This window comes from Mesoplodon densirostris, chromosome 9, assembly GCF_025265405.1.
Source record: "Mesoplodon densirostris isolate mMesDen1 chromosome 9, mMesDen1 primary haplotype, whole genome shotgun sequence".
Lineage (NCBI taxonomy): Eukaryota > Metazoa > Chordata > Mammalia > Artiodactyla > Ziphiidae > Mesoplodon > Mesoplodon densirostris.
In genome coordinates, this window is record NC_082669.1 from 60,198,791 (window position 1) to 60,219,271 (window position 20,481).

Here is a 20,481-nt window from a genome sequence, read left to right on the forward strand (position 1 = left end):
GAAGCTAAGCAGGACCCTGTGGGGCTCCTGGGCACGACAGCCGTTCTGTGTCACCCATTTCTTGATTACAGGAAATAGGCTTCATTCAGCCTCCATGACATTCCCTGAATTCCAAAGAGCAGGTTCAAGCAGCTGTTAATCAGGGAAGGGAGGGGAAGTGGAGACAAGGCAGGAACAGTCAAGAAACAATAGTGCAGCCTTGGGGCAGGGTCCTGGTTCCCCCTCAAGGGATATACATAACAATATCTTTGAGCTGTTTTGCAGATACTGTAACCCCCACCAGGTGGGAGAAGTTAACTGTTTGCTGCCCACAAACACGTAGACCCCAGACCAGTTGGAATTGGAAGGTTGACAATGCTGACTCCCAACCTCCTCACCACCAACCAATCAGAAGAATGTCCACAAGCTGATGATGCCCTCTTCTTTGAACCATTACTTTAACACTCCTCACCACCCTCTCCAGGTTGGGACACACAGTTTTGAGGGTATTAGCCCACTGTGGGCCCCCTTTGCCTGGCAAAGCAATAAAGCTATTCTTTTCTACTTCAGCCCAAAACTCTGGCTCTGAGATTTAATTCGGTGTTGAGGTACAGAGGTCAGATTCAGCATCAGGATGGCTCAAACTAGGATATGTTAATGCAAAGCAATGACAAAGAAACAATACTGAGGCACCCAGTCATCCTGACATGGTGAGATTTATCATCTCCAGAGCCAAAGGGACTAGAAAAGAAGATATATCAAGAAGCCAGGAAGCGGCTGGAGCCCCAGTGGGAGCTGGAGCATAACGTAGGGCTCAACTGGCAGGTGCTCTCATCCAGAAAGGATATATCAATCAATATGGACTTAATAAACATCACAAAACTTCTATAGGCTCATATGTTGATAAAATTAAGGGCTCAGAACATAGACTGTCTGGGTTCAATTGCTAACATCCTTACCTAGAGCAGTAGTTCTCAAAGTGTGGTCCTCTGACGAGAAACGTCAGCAAATCTTGGCTATACCCTGAGCCTACTGAATCAGAAGTTCCAGAGTTGGGGCCCAGGAAACTGTATTTTAATGAACTTTCAAGGCAATGATTATGTACATTCAAAATTGAAAGCCACTGACCTAGGTCAAGTTATTTAACCTCATAGAAGCTCAGGTCCATCCTCTCAAACACAGATAATGACCATAAGTACCTTTTAGAGTTGTTTGAAGAGTTAAATAATGTAACGCTTGGAAAAGGGCAAGAGCACAGCACATTTCAGCAGCTCTTTTTTTTTTTTTTTTTTACTACAATTAGTAGTACCCAGTCTATCTTTATTAAGTAAGAGGAGAAAGTATTTGCTCATGAGGCAGTACAACATAGTTGTTCAAGGCCCAGAAGCTACATTTCCTGAACTCAAAGCCTGGCTCAGCTCAGACCTGGGGAGTTATTCTCTCTTAGTCTTCTGTTTTCTCACCTGTAAAGTGGGTATAATAATCAAAGTCCCTTATCAAAAGTTAGAATAGTTCTTACTACATACCAAGATTTGAATTTGAATGTTACCTACTGTATTTATTTCAAAATATTTATTTATTTGAATATTTATTTCAAAAATTCTATTTGGTTCCATCCCTTAAAAAAAAAAAAAAAAAAAACCCAAACAAAACAAAAACCTCTTTCCCACTTTCCTTCATAAGCAGTCCTTCAATCTATATACCTCCTGTGCTTGTTTACTTTTGAGTAGTTCCTAAGTGCTTCTCCCAGGTGAATTAAAGCTGAGGAAGGATAAACTAAAAAAGAAGAGACCTTAAATAATTACAAGTAAAAAAGCATGTCTGTGCTCATTTTAAGGGCTCAGAACAACCTTAAACCTTTTTTAAATCTACTTAGTTACCTTTCACAGGTCATGGGTAGTTGCCTGTAGATATGAGCTTCTTGTGCTGAAGAAAATCAGAGTTTAGGCTACTTGTAAAATACTATCTTGAACCCTGAAAGCCAATTTAGCATTTCATGTCACTTTCAAACTTTTTCTCACTTCAGCAAGAGCCACTCATGTTGTCTGGGATGTTTGGTAATTGAGTTTCTCAAGGAATATGTGACATATTGTGATGTAGTGTAAAAGGATTTCAGAGATCCATTCCCAAACCATTCATAATCGACTAAAAATATATCTCAGTGTCCCGTCCCCTGCCTGTGCCTCAGGAGACCCTACCAACCTCATATTTCTTAATCTGATCTTATTTTCTGGACATCAATTTGATTTCTCAGCAACTGGCAGGGATTGGTCTTCTTTGAATAGCCTTGTGTCTATAAATCATTATTTCTATTTTTTCAGTTTTCCTCCCAGTCTCTGTTGATCATAACCCCTAAATTTTTATCACTTGTAGCCTGAATTACAAGTGACCTTTTCATTGCTATCGGTCAAGTTTCCACTTAATAAGGTTGGAATGGCCCTTGGCATTTAAAAAAGAATAATGAGCAGTCCTCAGAATGAAAGGTAGAGAGTAGAAATACAGAGTGGGTGGGGAGAGCGAGACGGGAGTTGCGGGGGAGAGAAGAAAATGAAAGAAAAAACCCAGTGCTTTGAAAGTTGAGGGCTTCACTGCTGTACTTTCCTTCTTATTTATGCTTCACCTATTCAACTCCCCATTTTAAATGAACCATTGTTTACTTTTTCTGGAAAAATAACTGAATAACTTGAGTCCCATCATGAGCCACTATGAATAAACCAAATACTTCATATGATAAGTTTATTATTTGAGGGGAAAGAAGCCCAACACTTTTACTACCCACCAAAATGTACCTTTCTATAATAACAAAAAGTGAATCACTTATAATTTTGTATTTTCTGTGTAATGTTTTTAAAGATGTGCTTTAAAAACATTTAAATGTGCTTCAAAGAGGTGACTATTTCCTTGTACAAAATATTTCTTCTCTAGTCCCTTTCAACCTTCTTTGAACATGGAAAATTTAATTATGACGCTGGAGAACATCTGATAGACATCCATCTTATGCAAAGTTTTTCTTTTTAATTGTCCACCTTCTCTCCTCTTGATTCTTTGACAAATATGTCAGATTTGCATTTTGTCATTCAACATGCATGTAGCAGACATTTCAGTGAGTCAATGGTAACTGCTACAAAAATAATTCCATCGTTTGGGAATTTGGGTCCAAGGGAAATAGACATGTGACTAAAAGAGACATTCACCTAGAGAATGACAAAGAAATGTCAGAAGAAAATAAATCTCCTACATGATTCAGAATACTTTAGCAACATGAAAAAATGTGCTAGATTAAAATGATAATCAATTTGGAAAGAAAATGCACTCAAAGGGCCTCAATTTGAATTTTTGTTCTACTGGTTATTTTAGATAAAAGGATTGGGATTGATTTTTCATAGACTTAATGAAGTGATAAGTATAGAAGGGTGATATATAGTATAACATGTGTAACAGCCCCAGAAAAGGACGCTCACTCCAACACACCATTGCTAGGTTTCCTCTCTTGAGCATGGTGGAAAGGAAACTATTGTGTGATCCTATTGGTTGGGCATTTATTGAACAACTACTATGTATCTAGGCTTATTTGTCTTATAGGTTAATAAAATTATGTTTTAAAACCTTTCTAACATAAATAACAATTTATCACAGATGTTGAGGAAAATATTAACAAAGAATATGATCTCTGTTACTATGTTAAATACTACAGTGTATAGAAAATTAGAATATATATGGGAGCACCATAACATAAAAGAAGCTAGAACAATATTATCCAAACCATTTTTCAAGGTGTCTCAGTAAGAGGATCTATAAGAAAAAAAATGTGTAGAAAATCTGAATATTATAACATTATTTTAAAAATTCAACATAAGCATTCACATAGTAAAGCCTTTGAGAATTGCTCCAGATTAATAATTTTTTAATATTTGTAACTTAAATTACTGGCATCTAAAATGAGTATGCTTGTACTATATAATATATATAATATTATATACAATAAATTATGCATATATTATTATTAATATACGTAATATATATTGTAAAATGCTATCAAAGAACCTGTCCATTATTAAGAGCTATGAAAGAAACCCATACTGCCAATTGAACTATGACATTTTCTTAGCACAAAATTTTACTTTATACTTACTGAGAGATATGTTTTCATGGAATTTTATTACATATTACTTCTATGCAGGCATAAAAACATAAGTGAAATAAATTGGTTAAGATTTTCCTAAAATATTTTTCAAGTTTAGAGTTTGAAATTTGGAATCCCTTTTCTATCTAGAGTAATGAATGTCCATATTTTCCCACAAAATATCTACCTCTGCTCCATCAAAAGCGTTGGTGGCACAGGACTTCTTAAAATAATCTTACAAGTACTAAAAGTCATTAGAGATAATTCCTAAGGTGGCTTTGCAACTGAATACAGCTAGCCTGCTTGTTTTCTGGGTTTGGGAATAAAGCACAACCCTCTGCTTGACCACAGTTAGCTATCTTACAGCTATTTGCTTCCTAGGAAATAAAAGAGTGCTACAGTATTGTCTTTGAGATTCTCTTCTAAGCCACTGATGCCCAATCTACACCTTTTGATCTTGCAGTGCACATGTGTAGGAAATGACAATCATTATCCCATCATGATTGCAAGAGGCACTTGATTTCAAGAGACGGTAATGTGTGGAGGAAAATATGCACCTCAGAACAAATAAAGCATGTCATTCCTTTTAAAGGTCAAGCATGGCATTAGAATGAGGACATTTTGGCCCTCAAGGAAACATTCTGAGATCAGTTGAGTGTGCAATGAGATGATGGCAAATTTCCCTTAGTGAACTTAACCTCAACTTTTCTATCCTGTGGCTAATGACAAAGAATTTCTCTTGTGGGGAGTCAACTTGGGAGCAAAACAGGAGACAATCTGTAAGAAATACTGAGTGCTAAAAATGGCTTCTTTCATGTATTTAAATATACGTAATCTGTTTCAAATATTCTCAGTATTCATCTCCTGGACTTGCCATTAGCTTTGGGGGTAGGGGGAACTCTTTTGAAGACCTGAAATATTATGTTTAGTGGTAAGTTTTTCAACTTACATAGAAAGTAAGTTATACTGGCACAAGTATATTGAAATTAACAACATTTTGAATTTCTGAGGTTTTCTGAATATACTGGGTTAAATAAAAGGGACTTCTATGGAAAAAAGTTTAAAATTTTTTCAACATTCAATACATCTACATGCCAGAAATAAAAAATGTGCATGGCTCTAGCCAACTTCTGTTTCCAAGAAGATGTAGTAAATGTACTTTTCCCTCTTTCTCCCACTAACTACAATGGGAAATCCTGGACATTATATATAAAACAGTCATGAGAAGATGCCAAAAGGTAGAGGAAACAAAGCAAATTGGCTAGGGAACTTGCAACCTGAGGAACCACACAGTGGCGTGTGTGTTCCCTGGGTTTTCTCTTTGCCCCACATATCCCGGACTGGGAGCTGAATAATCCACAATCTGGAAATGTCAACAGTGCGCACTACAAAAGCACCAGAGAAGTCCGCTTTCTTTAGCCAAAGGAACAGTCTAGGGCAGTCTAGCTAAAGAAAACTTTTAGACAATAACCACTTTACTGCAGCCAAACATTTCAGAAAAACACTTGTGGACAACCACCCCTACTCACCCCAACAAAGGCCAAGTGGTTAGCCTAGACCTCCACCCTCATGGAGTTATAAAAGGTGCCCCCAAACCCCTGGGTTGATGTTAGGGAAGATTAAGTAGGGAGGAAGGACCTTCCTTCCCTCCAGCCAATGAGGCTCCCTCACCATGCACAACATCAGTGTCAATTATACGGGGGTCCTAAATGTTCACCTCAGTCTGGTAGGAAGGAGGCACCACCATTTGTCCTTCCATCTTTGCCATCACAAGTTTCTATGGGCAGCATTCTTCTCACATTGCCTCCCTCTCCTCCATCTCTAGTCCTGCAAGCTTTCAAGGCTCTGCCTTTTGGTTCCTCAGAAGCCAGTGCTATGCTTTGTCAAGTTTCAGATAATAATACTGATGTCGAATATAAGTAAAGTAGTATGTTCTTTCTCTCTTTGCTCCCTGGTGTTCTCCAGATTTTAGAAAGTTTTGTGGCTATACAGCATCCAATGGCATTTTACTTTCTTGAGAAAGTAAACTTGGTTGCATTTTGTTCGATGTCAGTGTAAAATTCTGAAATTTTGAGAATAACTGAGGGGAAAACTTGAGAATGAAAACTGTACGCTAAGGAAGGCTGAACAGAAAGCTTGAGGGAAACTGGATTTTGATGACTCCATGAGATCAACAGTGGATTGCCTACTTCTTATTTACAACAAGAAAATAGACTGATTAGTAATTTAAACCACTGCTTTCCAGGTTGTCTGTTACTTGTAGAAAAATGCAGCCCCATTTGATATACTTGCCATTCTGTGTTTCATACCCTTGCAGAGGTGTGACTTTTTCACAGTGCTTCCTTCTTTCAGCTGTTAAGTTTAGGCATTAAGTTGGATTTGAGAGTGCTATGCAGGTGTTTAAATATCCAGAGGAACAGTAAGAATAAGCTCTCTGGAGTGACCACCACTTTCCACACATGGACTAATATGAAATATAGTTAAATCAGAAGTAAGATGAAAGCCCTGAATCTTGTTTCCATTTCAGAAGAGTGCCCTGGGTACACGGAAGCCTGACATTGCAAAAGAAACAATTCTGTGGGAGTTTAGTCTCCATCTCTTGATGTCAGATTTACAGAGAAATTTACCACCTGTCAATCGGGGGGTGGGAAGATGTCCTGTGGCCTCTCCCCTCTGACTCGCAGCCTCCCACTCAGAGCAGCAATGGGGTGAGGGACCTAAGTGTTTCTCAAATTTGAACTTATAAGAATAAAGGATTATTGTGGGCATGTCCATGGGATTAGAGAGCTGAGAAACTTGAAAAACTAAAGTTAATCATAAACCATTTTGGTGTGAGTTTACAAATTTGAAATAGTTTTTCATTCTACAGGTTACTTCTGTTATGAAATAGCCCTTATTTCTTAGGAAATTTCTGTTCCTTAGGAAAACTCTTTAGAAAACAGAGTAACAATGACATACTGCTTCATGTTTTGCACTTTTCCTTAGCAGAGGAATTGCTGGGATCCTCATTTGTTGGTTGGTACAGGGTCCAATAACTGTCACTAATGTCACATGGTCATTTCCTTCATTAAACCCACATATAGAGCTCATAGTAAATATGAGGAACTGTGAAAAGACAGTTTCTTTCATGAGGCACTTATTATATGCATATGTATCTGTTTAGTATGTATCTGAAATTATTATATATATATATATATATATATATATATTTCTACTTGTTTAGTGGCTGATTCACCCAGCTTGCATGTTAATTTTATCAGGGCAGAAATTACATCTAATTTGTTCATCCTTGACTTCCCAAATCTTAGCACATAGTAGGTTCAACATGCATTTGTTGAAAAAATGAAGGCATGAATTATTAAGTAAAAATGAAAGTCAAGATTTATGATGTGCTATTAATTTCAAGAATAAATGTATAACTTTGTAATTACTGTGAAATGACTTGAAAAATTACTTGAGATCCTGACCCACTTGGTATTATAAAAGCTCCTAGAATTCTTACTGGCATAAGAAAGGGAATGTTCCTGCCTAGTGACCACAATAACCTTTGAATATGCTTTTTAAAAATGTTCTAAACGGTTTAATAATACTTTCAATTCTTGTATGTAGTTTCAAGAAACTTACTAAGTTACCAGGATTTAGCCAAGAAAAGAATGTCATTGCAATGGCCAAATATATCTCAGTAAAATAAAAATATTTTACTGCAAAGCTACCAACACAAAGAGACTTAAAGAACTAGAAGTGACAGTATGGCAGAAAACACCGGTTGACTGATTTTTTCCCCCCAAATCACCTGAAACCATGGATCTGTCCTTTGAACATAGTCTTCAAATTCATCACGTGACTTTTTAGTAAAATGGTTTTAGTTTTATTTGACTAAAATTGAAATTTGACTAGAACTGAAAAGAAACAAATGCAATTTTACAGTCTACATATAGCCACAGATACAAAAACGTTAACCAGTAGAGAATTGCTCCTTTGTTAGGGAGAAATTACAATGACAGTGTTTTTCAAAGTTAGTTAACAGAAAATCATGCTCATGTTCCTTCATCCCATTGAGACTTATGGCTTATGTATGGATCTTCATTTGGATATTTTAGGGTAGATCTCCACTCAAACAACATGGGTACATATCCATATTAGAAAATAATTTTGCAAAATAATGAGGCTTCCTTTAAATGAGAGACTAAGTAATTTACCAGACTCCCATATCTGACCATTACATACTTTTTCTTATTTTTAAATGTTTCTCAAGCATCATAATCATCAGTTGACAATGCTTTTGAAAGTTAATAAAAACCAGCCTTGCTCTTTTTCAGTATTGCTTTAATTGCAGTGGACATTAAACTCTCATATAGTGCCTATAGTAAATATGAAAAACTGTGAAAACAGTTTTTTTCATGAGGCACTCCTCATATGCATATGCATCTATTTAGTAACACAATTTGCTTTGGATGCTGAATGGCTTAAAATATATATGACCTACAGTTCTATTAATGGAACGGAAATTGCCACATGAAAGCCCACTTTTAAAATTTGAGTTACAGGGTTTCCCAGAGGTCTTTGTTAAAATTCCAACATACTGCTTTGGGAAGGATAACGTATTGAACTTGTGTTCAGCAAATCATGGCCACAGGCCAAATCTGGCCCACTGCTTACTTTTGTACATAAAGTTTTCATGGTACCAGCCTCACCTATTCATTTACATAGTGCCTAGAGCTGTTTTTGTGTCACAATGACGGAGTTGAATAGGTGCAACAGAGACTGTATGGCCTAAAAACTAAAAATATTTACTATCTGGTCCCTTAGAGAGAAAGTAGCTGACCCTGTGTTAAACCATTAGTAACAACTAACTTTGAACTATGCTTATGAGATTCAATATATACTATTGAATACTTTGTAGAGAAGAAGGCAAAAGAGAACCTAAAGGGACAATGTCAACTTCCGTGGCCATGGGTGCTAACATCCTGGAAAGGCACATGAGCTGCAGGCTACCTCAGAGGTAAAATAAGGAAGAAGAGGTGAAATTAATGGGAGTGAACCAAAAAATCAACTTGAGCTACTCAATCATTTTGCCAACCAGTGCCTTGCTAAACAAAGGAGTGAAGTTAAAAAAAATGGGGGTATGGGAGGTACAGCTTACTGGGTGCAAGATAGATTCAAGGATGTACTGTATGACACAGGGAATATAACCAATATTTTGTAAAAACTGTAAATGGAAAGTCACCTTTAAAAATTGTAAAAAATTTAAAAATATTTAAATGCAGGTTCTTTAGTAAGTTTCTATTTGAGTCACTTTTAATTACTATGGCTATTTAATGGTACCCGGATTACATACATACTGCTTCCACAACAAGAGCAACAGCAACAAAGTATCAGAAGAATGCACCTTTTGGTTCTTTGCTGAATAAAGTAAGATGTAAAAGACTGATTTTAAAGAGAAATTAAACTACTGTTGTTTTACATTTGGACCATCACACATTTTAGTAGCTTACTTGTTTTCATAAAAATTTTAAGTTAAAGGACTTTAGTTTTATAGCATCTTTTTTTTTTTTTTTTGCGGTATGCGGGCCTCTCACTGTTGTGGCCTCCCCCGTTGCGGAGCACAGGCTCCAGACGCGCAGGCTCCGGACGCGCAGGCTCAGCGGCCATGGCTCACGGGCCCAGCCGCTCCGCGGCATATGGGATCCTCCCAGACCGGGGCACGAACCCGTATCCCCTGCATCGGCAGGCGGACTCTCAACCACTTGCGCCACCAGGGAGGCCCTAGTTTTATAGCATCTTAATAAGCAATCCCAAGTGTTTTAGAGAGTTTTATCATAAAATTTAGTAATACACAAGAACAGCATTTTCTGCTGTAATCAACATATGAAAACACAAGGAAAGCAAGTTCAAATATGTGGTCTCATTGCAAACTCCCAAACTGAAACACAATTATCAGCTAGGATTTACATTTCCATTTGGGGAAATGTGAACATGGGTTTATAATAAAGAGATTTTTAAAAAATCAAATTATGTGGAAGGAAAAAATTTTAATTTCCTGTCTAACTCCTGGAAAAAGAATAGAAAAATTCAAAAATCACAAACCAACTATGCATGGGTTTAAAGTGTTTCAGATTATTGGCAAAAATTCCTGGAACTGAGACAGACATCATAGCACAGGTGTGCTTACTAGGACAACTGCAGCTACATGTTCTGTGACCCAGCAGGGGATGAAATGGCCAGAGCAGTTAGCCAACAAAAAGTCACACATGACATCAGCTTTCTGAGCAGTATGAACCAGTTTAAATTCCTGCCTTGAAATACTAAAAACTTATTAAATATTTGAAACAGTGATTTTAAGATATTGGACAACAAGCAACACAGAACAGTTCTTCCTGAGAGATGGCAAACAAATGAGATGAGCCCTATGACTAGCCTAGCCAGTCCAGAGAGTTTCCTTTACATAAAGCTGGGATCCTCAAAGATCATTATTGTGTGACTGGGATAGTCCGGTCATAGTATATGCATATTTTGAGCTTTAATCGATACTGCAAACAGTTTCGCAAAGAGGTTATACAAATTTACACTCCCAGCAGCAGTGCAAGAGTATTTTTTATTTTTTCACTTGTACCGTTTTTCATGTATAATAATTTATTATGATTTTGATTTGCATTTCCTTAAGAACCTTTTCAAATGTTTATTGGCTATTTGAATATCCTTTTTGGTGAAGTGTCCATAAGTCTTTATACATTTTTTCTTTTGGTTTGACTTTTTGTTTTTTGTTTTTTGTTGTTGTTGTTGTTGTTCTAACAACAACAGGAAGTTTTGAGTATTGTAGATCTGAAGTATTTGCTCTTTATATTGAAAATATCTTTTTCTACTCTCTGGTTGGCCTTTTTTACTATTTTATTGGTGTTTTTTGACTGACAGAAATTTGTAATTCTATTAATATGTAATTTGTTAAGAATGTTTTTGCTTAATACTTATTAGGTTCTGTTCAAGAAATGTTTACGTTTCACATGGTAAGGGATTTTAAAATAATCACCTCAGAAAGTAATAGCTTAACCAGACAGAAATTAGTAAAAATATAGATCTCAACAACATAATTAGCAAGTTGATCTGATGGACTAGAATGGAATCCTGTGCCAAATGATAAGATAAAATATATTTTATAAGCACACATTCTTTGAGTCTCTTTCATAATAGCTTGATAAGAACAGCTAATAACAACTAATACATGCTAATATTGTTTGGATTTTCAACCACTTCTCCTAGTGCTACATAATCATTAGATACATGGTTGGACATCCAAGTAATAGCAGGTGATAGTTTAATTAAATATTTTGCTAATATATAACATGAATTGCTACCTTTTTCACTGTCAGGATTCTAACATTATCACCCCATATCCACAAATCAGGATTGGTTCATAATCTCGCAGTAACAAAAAGAATCAAAATCTCAGTGGGTTAACACAACAAAAACGTATTTTATGCTCGTGTCACATATTGGGTTGGCCAAAAAGTGCCTTTGGTTTTTAAGTAAAAATAAAAGACACATTTTTCATTTTCACCAAGAACTTTATTGAACAACGTATTCACCCTTTGGTCCACTACCTTCTGCCATTTTTCAGGCAACTTCATAATTCCATCTTCCCAAAACGTTTTATCTTTATGAGCAAAGAACTGTTCCAGTTGCCTTTTACAGTCTTCCAGAGAATTGACAGTTTTTTTCCATTAGGAGAATTTTGTAAAGACTGAAATAAATGGAAATCTGAAGGTGCAATGTCTGGTGAATACAGCGGATGGATCAGAAACTCCCAGCCACGCTGTAATAGTTTCTGCCTGATCATCAAAGTAACATTCAGTCTTGCGTTATCCTGATGGAAGATTATGTGTTTTCTGCTGACTAATTCTGGACACTTTTAGTCGAGTGCTGCTTTCAGTTGGTCTAATTGGGAGCAGTACTTGTTGGAATGAATTGTTTGGTTTTCCGGAAGGAGGTCATAATAGAGGACGCCCTTCCAATCCCACCATATACACAACATCACCTTCTTTGGATGAAGACTGGCCTTTGGTGTGGTTGTTGGTGGTTCATTTCACTTGCCCCACCATCTCTTCCATTCCACATTATTGTACAGTACCCACTTTTCATCGCCCGTCACAATTTGTTTTAAAAACGGAACGTTTTCATTACATTCAAGCAGAGAACTGCATGTGGAAATACAGTCAAGAAGGTTATTTTTCACTTAATTTATGTGGAACCATAAGTTAAGAGAAAAAAATGTTCATCAAAGAGATGAACATAACCAAGCTGGTGCAAATGATTTTCAGCACTTGATTTGGATATTTTGAGTATGTTGGCTATTTCCCATGTGGTATAACCTTGATTGTTCTTAATTAATGTCTCGATTTGTTTGCTATCAACTTCTACTGGTCTACCTGACTTGTGGAGCATCATCCAGTGAGAAATCTCCAGCACGAAACTTCACAAACCACTTTTGACACATTCAATCAGTCACAGCACCTTCTCCATATACTGCACAAATCTTTTTTTGCATTTCAGTTGCGTTTTTACCATTCTTTAAATAATAAAGCATAATATGCTGAAAATGTTGCTTTTCTTCTTCCCTCTTCTATATTAAAATGGTTACACAAAAATTCACCAATTTTGATGTCTTTTTTTTTAATGCATGCTGATATGACAGCTGTCACATACAATCTAACAAAACTGTTTTGAATGAAGTTAAAGATAACTGAATGCTACTAAAGCCATCTTATGGAAAACACTGAACAAACCTTTTGGCCAACCCAATAACAATGCAGTTAAACACTGAGTCATGGTGATTACAGACACTTAGCAATACAGTACAAGTTTCATAACAACTGGAAAGATTTGAAAATATTTTGTTAAATAGCACTACTGACTACTACCTACAAGGGAAACATAAAAAATTTACCAAGTAATAGATTATACAATTTATCACAAGAAATACCCAAGACTCTGAATCACATAGAATTGACCAAAAGTCAGTTAAATTTAAAAGTTAGAAATCAACAGTAGAAAGCTAATGTCCACTTCCCAAAATATTTGGATAGAAGATAATCATTCAGAATCTTCCAATTAACTCATGGACCAAATGAGTTATAATGGAGACTGAAATATATTTAGAACTAAATTAACAATGAAAATACAATGTGTCCAAACTTGTTAAATGTAGGTAAAGCAGTAGTTTCATGAACTCTTTGGTCTTAAGTGCTTATATCAGAAAAGAATTAACACAGAATTAATAAACTTCCCAACTCAAAAAATAAGGAAAAAGAAAAAGACCAAACTGAAAGAAGGTAATCAAAATAAGACAAAATTTAAAATGACAATAATTATTAAATAGCAAATAACAAAAATTAGAGATAAAACTCCAAAACATTTTATTTGAAAAATAGCAAATGCAAAAATTTGGCAAAATTGAGTACTAAAAAAATGGATTATTTATTGAATAAGGTCATAAATGTGAAAAGCCAGACTGAAAATTTTTTGAAAAAAGTGGTGAGGAATATCTGTGTGATGCTGGGGAGGGAAATAATTTTTAAACAAGAAACAATAAGAACAAACCAAATTCAAAAGAAAAGATTTGTTAATATGATTACACTGCAATGAAAACTTCCTTATAATGACATACAGAATAAAAAAGTGAAAAGACAAGCCACAAAGCACAATACCAACAAATAATTTTTTCCATAATTTAAACCAGTCTTTGAAATCACTAACCAAAATAAAAACAACCCAAGAGAAAACTGGACAAAGTTATGAATAGTCAATGCACACAGAAGTAAACCAAATGCCCAATATATGAAAAGCTCAACTTCAGCAGTAAACATGAAAAAGTAAATAAAAACAAAAATGGAAAACAACTTAATATCATCTCAATAGGCGAAGTGCCATAGTTCCTGTAACACAAAGGGAGAATATGGGTAAAAAGGAATTAACAATTCTACTGCTAGGTATGGATCATGGAGAAACTCTTGTGTAAGTGTCCCGATTGACATATATGTTTATTACGATATTTTAAAAATTTTAATAAAAGTAAAAACAGCATCCTTTGCATGAAAATGGATAAATAAACATGCAATGACGTTAAAATTGATGAATTATATCTGTCGGCAACAACATGGATACACCTCAAAATCAATTTTGGAAAGATCAAGATGGAAGAGTAGGAAGACACTGGGCTCATCTTCCCTCACAAACACGTCAAAACCACAACTACATATAGAGCGACTCTCACTGAAATCAACATGAGGACTAGCTGGATAGCTATTCTATAACCAGGGCTGTAAACAAAGATTCACATAGAGTCTGGTAGGAAGGAAGGAGGAGCAATCTGGTCAGGACCCACACACCTGGAGAGGGACACAGAAGAGGAAGGAGATATCACAGGCTCAGGGATCCTCCATGGGTAGCAAAGGGTTCAAGCCACATATTAGGCACCTGACCCCAGTGTCCAACACAAGGACGACAAGCCCCTTAGCTGGTTTGAAAACCATGAAAACCAGTGGGGCTTACTGGAGGGTTATGTAGAAAAAAAGAAACAACAAAACAACAACAACAAAAAGAAGACTGCTCTTTAAGAGTACATGCACAGACTTGCTTACTCCCAGTCACAACATGGAGGTAGCAGATTAAAAACTGTCTGGGACTCTGGCCAGCTTGCCAGGACCACGTCAGTATGCCCCCTACCCAAGCCTGCACCAGGCTCCTACTCCAGCCCCTCTTTCTCCAGTGCTGCTCCCTACTAAGATGGACACTGCTGTTGCCAGCAAGCAATTTAATACACATCCAGGAGGACGCTAAACTAACTCCAGGGTGGACACTGCCATAGCAGGAGCACCCATACCTACACATACTTGGGAGGATGCAAAGACAGATCAGTGGTGTGGCACCACCTCATCTGGTCACAACTAGCCTCTAACCAAGGCATGCACACCAGGGGAAAAACTGAAGCCAGCACAGAATTGTAGTCCCAAGTCCTCAGACCCAGCCATACCACAAATCGAGTCAGAGACTTCCATCACACCTGGGAGAAACCCAACTACCTCAAGATTCCTTCTCCAGGCCCTTGGGTCCACCCTGTCCTTGATGAGGCCATTGAACACAAAAGAAGCCCCAGGGCTTACACCTGGTTCTGAATCTGGCCCCTCCAACTTTAACCCTACCTCCCACCAAGGCTGCAGCTGCCAGCACACCCCCAGGGAAGACACAGCCTATGCTCCCTTCAGATCCACACCCCCAGGGAAGACACAGCCTATGCTCCCTTCAGATCCAGCTCTCCCACCAAAGCCCTTGGGCACACTCAGACTGCATAGGGACACTTCCACACAAGTACACACCTTCAGACCAGGATAGATGACTTTCACATAATTTCATGAAGACAGAGAAAGTTAAACAAAATGAGAAGACAAAGTAATATGTTTCAAATGAAAGAACAAGGAAAAAACCTGGAAAAAAACCCTAATGAAGCAGAGATAAATAATTCACCTGATAAAGAGTTCAGAGCAACAGTAATAAGAATGCTAACTAAACATAGGAAAGAATAGATGAACGTAGTGAGAATTTTAATGAAAACTAAAAAAATATAAAAAGTGCCAGTCAGAGCTGAAGAATACAATAATTCAAATGAAAAATTCACTAGAGGGAATGAACAGCAGATTGTGTGATATAGAAGAATGCATGAGCAATCTGGAAGATAGAATAATGGAAATCACTCAATCAGAATAGCAAAAAGAAAAGCAAATTTTAAAAATAAGAATAATCTAAGGGACCTTTGGGACAACATCAAGTGTACTAACATTTGCATTATAAGGGTCCCAGAAGAAGAGAGATAAAAAGGCTTAGAAAATACATCTGATGAAATCATGGCTGAAAACTTCCCAAACCTGAAGAAGGAAACAGATGGCCAGATACAGGAAACACAGAGGGTCCCAAACAAGATTAACCCAAAGAGACCACACCAAGACATATCATAATTAAAATGGCAAACATCAAAGATAAAGAGAGATTTCTAAAGGTAGCGAGAGAAAAAGAGTCATATACAAGGGAACTCCCATAAGGCTGAGGGCTGATTTTTCTTCAGAAACTTTACAGGCAGGCAGAGAATGGCATGATATACTTAAAGTGCTGAAAGGGAAAAAACTACAACCTAAACTATTCTACCCAGAAAGGGTATCATTCTGAATTGAAGAAGAGATAAACAGCTTCTCAGACAAACAAAAACTAAAAGAGTTCAACAATACTAAGCTAACCTTATAAGAAGTGTTAAAGGGTCTTAAGTGAAAAAGAAAAGGCTACAATGAGAAAGAAGAAATTATAGGAAAGGAAAAATCCCATTGGAAAAGGCAAAAACATAGTAAAAGCTGTGAATCAACCACTTAAATAAGCTAGTTTGAAGGTTAAAAGACAAAAATTGTAAAAATCAGCTAAAATTACAATAAATAGTTAAGGAACAGACATAAAGATGTAAAGTATGACAACAAAAACACAAATGTGGGGGGATAAAAAAACATAGAGCTTTTAGAATATGTTTGACCTTAAATTACCATCAGTTTAAAATACACAGATACAATTATAGGTCAACATACTTGAACTCCACGGTAACCACAAATAAAAAAACTACAACAGACACACAAAAACAAGAGAGAAAGAAACATAAATATGACACTAAAGAAACTCATCAAACCACAAAGGAAGAGACTAAAGGAAGAAGGAAATAACAGAGAAGAACTACAAAAGCAACCAGAAACAAGTGACAAAAACAAACAATTATACACACCTATGAATAATGACTCTCAGTGTCAATGGTTTAAATGCTCCAATCAAAAGACATAGGGTGGATGATTGGATAAAACAAAAAAGGTCCTTCTATATGTTACCTACAAGAGACTCACTTCAGAGCTAAAGACCACACAGACTAATAGGGGATGGAAAAAGGTATTTCATGCAAATGGAAATAAAAATAAAGGTGGAATAACAATACTCATATCAGACAAAGTAGATTTAAAACAAGGTCTGTAATAAAAGACAAAGGAAAAAAACTACATAATGATAAAGAGATCAATGCAAGACAGGGCTGTAACATTTGTAAATATATATGCACCTAATATAGGCACTCCTAAATATATGAAGCAAATATTGACAGACATAAAGGGAGAAATTAACAAGTAACACAATAATTGTAGGGGACTTTAACACATCATTTACATCAATGAAGAGATCATCCAGACAGAAAATCAAAAAGGCAACAGTGGCCTTAAATGACACATTAGACCAGATGGCTTAATAGATAGCTACAGGGCAATCCACCCCCAAACAGCAGAATACACATACTTTTCAGTGCACATAGAATATTCTCCAGGACAGATCACATGCTAGGATACAAAACAAGTCTCAACGAATTTATGATGGTGTAAATTACATCAAGCATTTTTTCTGACTACAATGTTAAGAAAATAAAAATCAATTACAGTAAGAAAAATGAGAAAAACACAAAGAGCATGCTATTAAAAAAACCAATGGATGAACAGATAAATTGAAGAAAAAATCGGAAAATGCCTGAAAACAAATGAAAATAAAAACATAACTTTCCAAAATCTATGGGATACAGCAAGAGCAGTTCTAAGATGGAAGTTTATAGTGATACAGACATACCTCAAGAAACAACCTAACCTACCATCTAAGAGAATTAGGAAAAGAACAAACAAAATCCAAAGTCAGCAGAAGGAAGGAAATAATAAGGATCAGAGTGGAAATAAATGAATTAAAGAACAAAAAAATAGGAAAAAAACAAAGAAACCATGAGCTATTTTTTTAAAGATAAACAAAATATATAAGACTTTAGTCAGGCTCACTAAGAAAAGAGAGGAAGGACCCAGATAAACAAAGTAAGAAATGAAAGACTAGAAATTAGAACACGTATCACAGAAACACAGATAACCATAAGAGAATATTATGAACAGTTATATGCCAACAAATTGGACAAGCTAGAAGAAATAGAAAAATTCCTAGAAACAGACAATACTTCAAGACTGAATCAGGGAGAAACAGATAATCTGAAAAGACCAATTAATCATATTGAAATTGAATCAATAATCAAAAAACTCCCACCAAACAAAAGTCCAATGAGATGGCTTCACAGGGGAATTCTACCAAATATATAAAGAAGAGTTAATATTTATCCTTTCAAACAACTCCAAAAAAATTGAAGAGGAGGGAACACTTCCAAATTCATTCTATGAGGCCACCCTGGAAGGAAAACCAGACAAAGATACTACAAAAGAAATTACAGTGCAATATCTCTGATGAACATAGGTGCAAAAACTTCAACTAAATATTAGCAAACCATATTTAATGGCACATAAAAAGGATCATACACCATGATCAAGTAGGATTTACTCTAGAGATACAAGGATAGTTCAATATCTGCACATCAATCAATGTGATACAGCACATTAACAAAAAAAAGAATAAAAATTACATGATCATCTCAATAAATTCAGCAAAAACATTTGATAAAATTCAATACTCATTCATGATAAAAATTCTCAATGAAGTTGTTACAGAGAGAACATATCTCAACGTAATAAAGGCCATTTATGACAAACCCACAGCTAAGATCATATTCAATGATGGAAAACTAGAAACTTTTCCTTAAAAAGTCAGGAACAAGATAAGGATGCTCACTGTTGCTCTTTCTATTTAACATAGTATTGGAAGTCCTAGCCACAGCAATCACATAAGAATAAATAAAATGTATCCAAATTGAAAGGGAAGAAGTAAAACTGTCACTATTTGCAGATGACATGTTACTACATGTAGAAAACTCTAATGACTCTACAAAAAAAATATTAGAATAAATGAATTTAGTAAATTTGCCAAAAACAAGATCAATATACAGAAATCTGTTGCTTTCTATACACTAATAATCAGAAATAGGAAGCAATAAAACAATCCCATCACAAAAATATTTACAACACCTAGAAATAAACTTAACCTGTTAAGTTTATTTACTCTTTCAGAGTAAAGACTCTTACTCTGAAAACTGTAAAACATTGATAAAGGTAAATGAAGATGATACAAAGAAATGGAAAGATATCATATGTTTATGGATTGGAAGAATTAATATTGTTAAAAAGTCCATAATACCCAAAGAAATGTACATTTTTAATGCAATTCCTATCAAACTATTCATGACATTTTTCACAGAACTATAATAAATAATCCTAAAATTTATATAGAACCACAAAAGACCCTGAATAGCTAAAGCAATCTTGAGGAAAAAAAGAACAAAGCTGGAAGTATCACACTCTGTGACTTCAGACTATACTACAAAGCTATAGTAATCAAATCAGTATGGTACTGGCATGAAAACAGACACCTAGATCAATGGAAAAGGATAGAGAGCCCAGAAATAACCCATGCACATATGGTCAGTTAATCTATGATAATGGAGGCAAAAATATACAGTGGGGAAAAGAGAGTCTCCTCAATAAGTAGTGTTAGGATAACTGGACAGCTGCATGTAAAAGAATGAAATTAGAACATATTCTCACACCACAAACAAATATAAACTCAAAATGGTTTAATGACATTAATGTAAGATGAAAACTATAAAACTCCTAGAACAAAACATAGGCAGTACTCTTTGACATAAGTCTTAGCAATGTATTTTTGGATCTGTCTCCTCAGGCAGGAGAAACAAAAGCAAAAATGAACAAATGGGACATTATTAAGCTTAAAAGCTTTTGCACAGTGAAGGAAGCCATCAACAAAATGAAAGACAATCTACTGAATGGGAGAGGATGTTTGCAAATGATATGTTTGATAAGAGATTAAAAACCAAAAGATATAAGGAGGTCATATAATTCAATATCAAAAAAGCAAACAACCTGGTTAAAAAATGTGCAGGTGACCTGAAGAGACATTTTTCTAAAGAAGATATTCAGATGGCCAATAGGCACAGGAAAAGATGCTTAACATCAATAATTATCAGGGAAATGCAAATCAAAACTACAATGTGAGATCACCTCACACCTATCAAAATGGTTATCATCAAAAGGACCACAAATAACAAATGTTGTCAAAGATGTGGAGAAAAGGGAACCCTTGTACACTGCTGGTGGGAATGTAAATTGGTGCGGCCAATATGGAAAATGGTATGGAGGTTTCAGAAAGAAAATTAAAAATAGAACTACCATATGATCCAGCAATTCCATTCCTGGGTATATACCTGAAAATGAAAGCACTAATTCAAAAAGATACATGCACCCCAGGGTTCACAGCAGCATTATTTACAGTAGTCAAGATATGGAAGCAACCTAAGTGTTCATAAACAGATGAATGGAAAA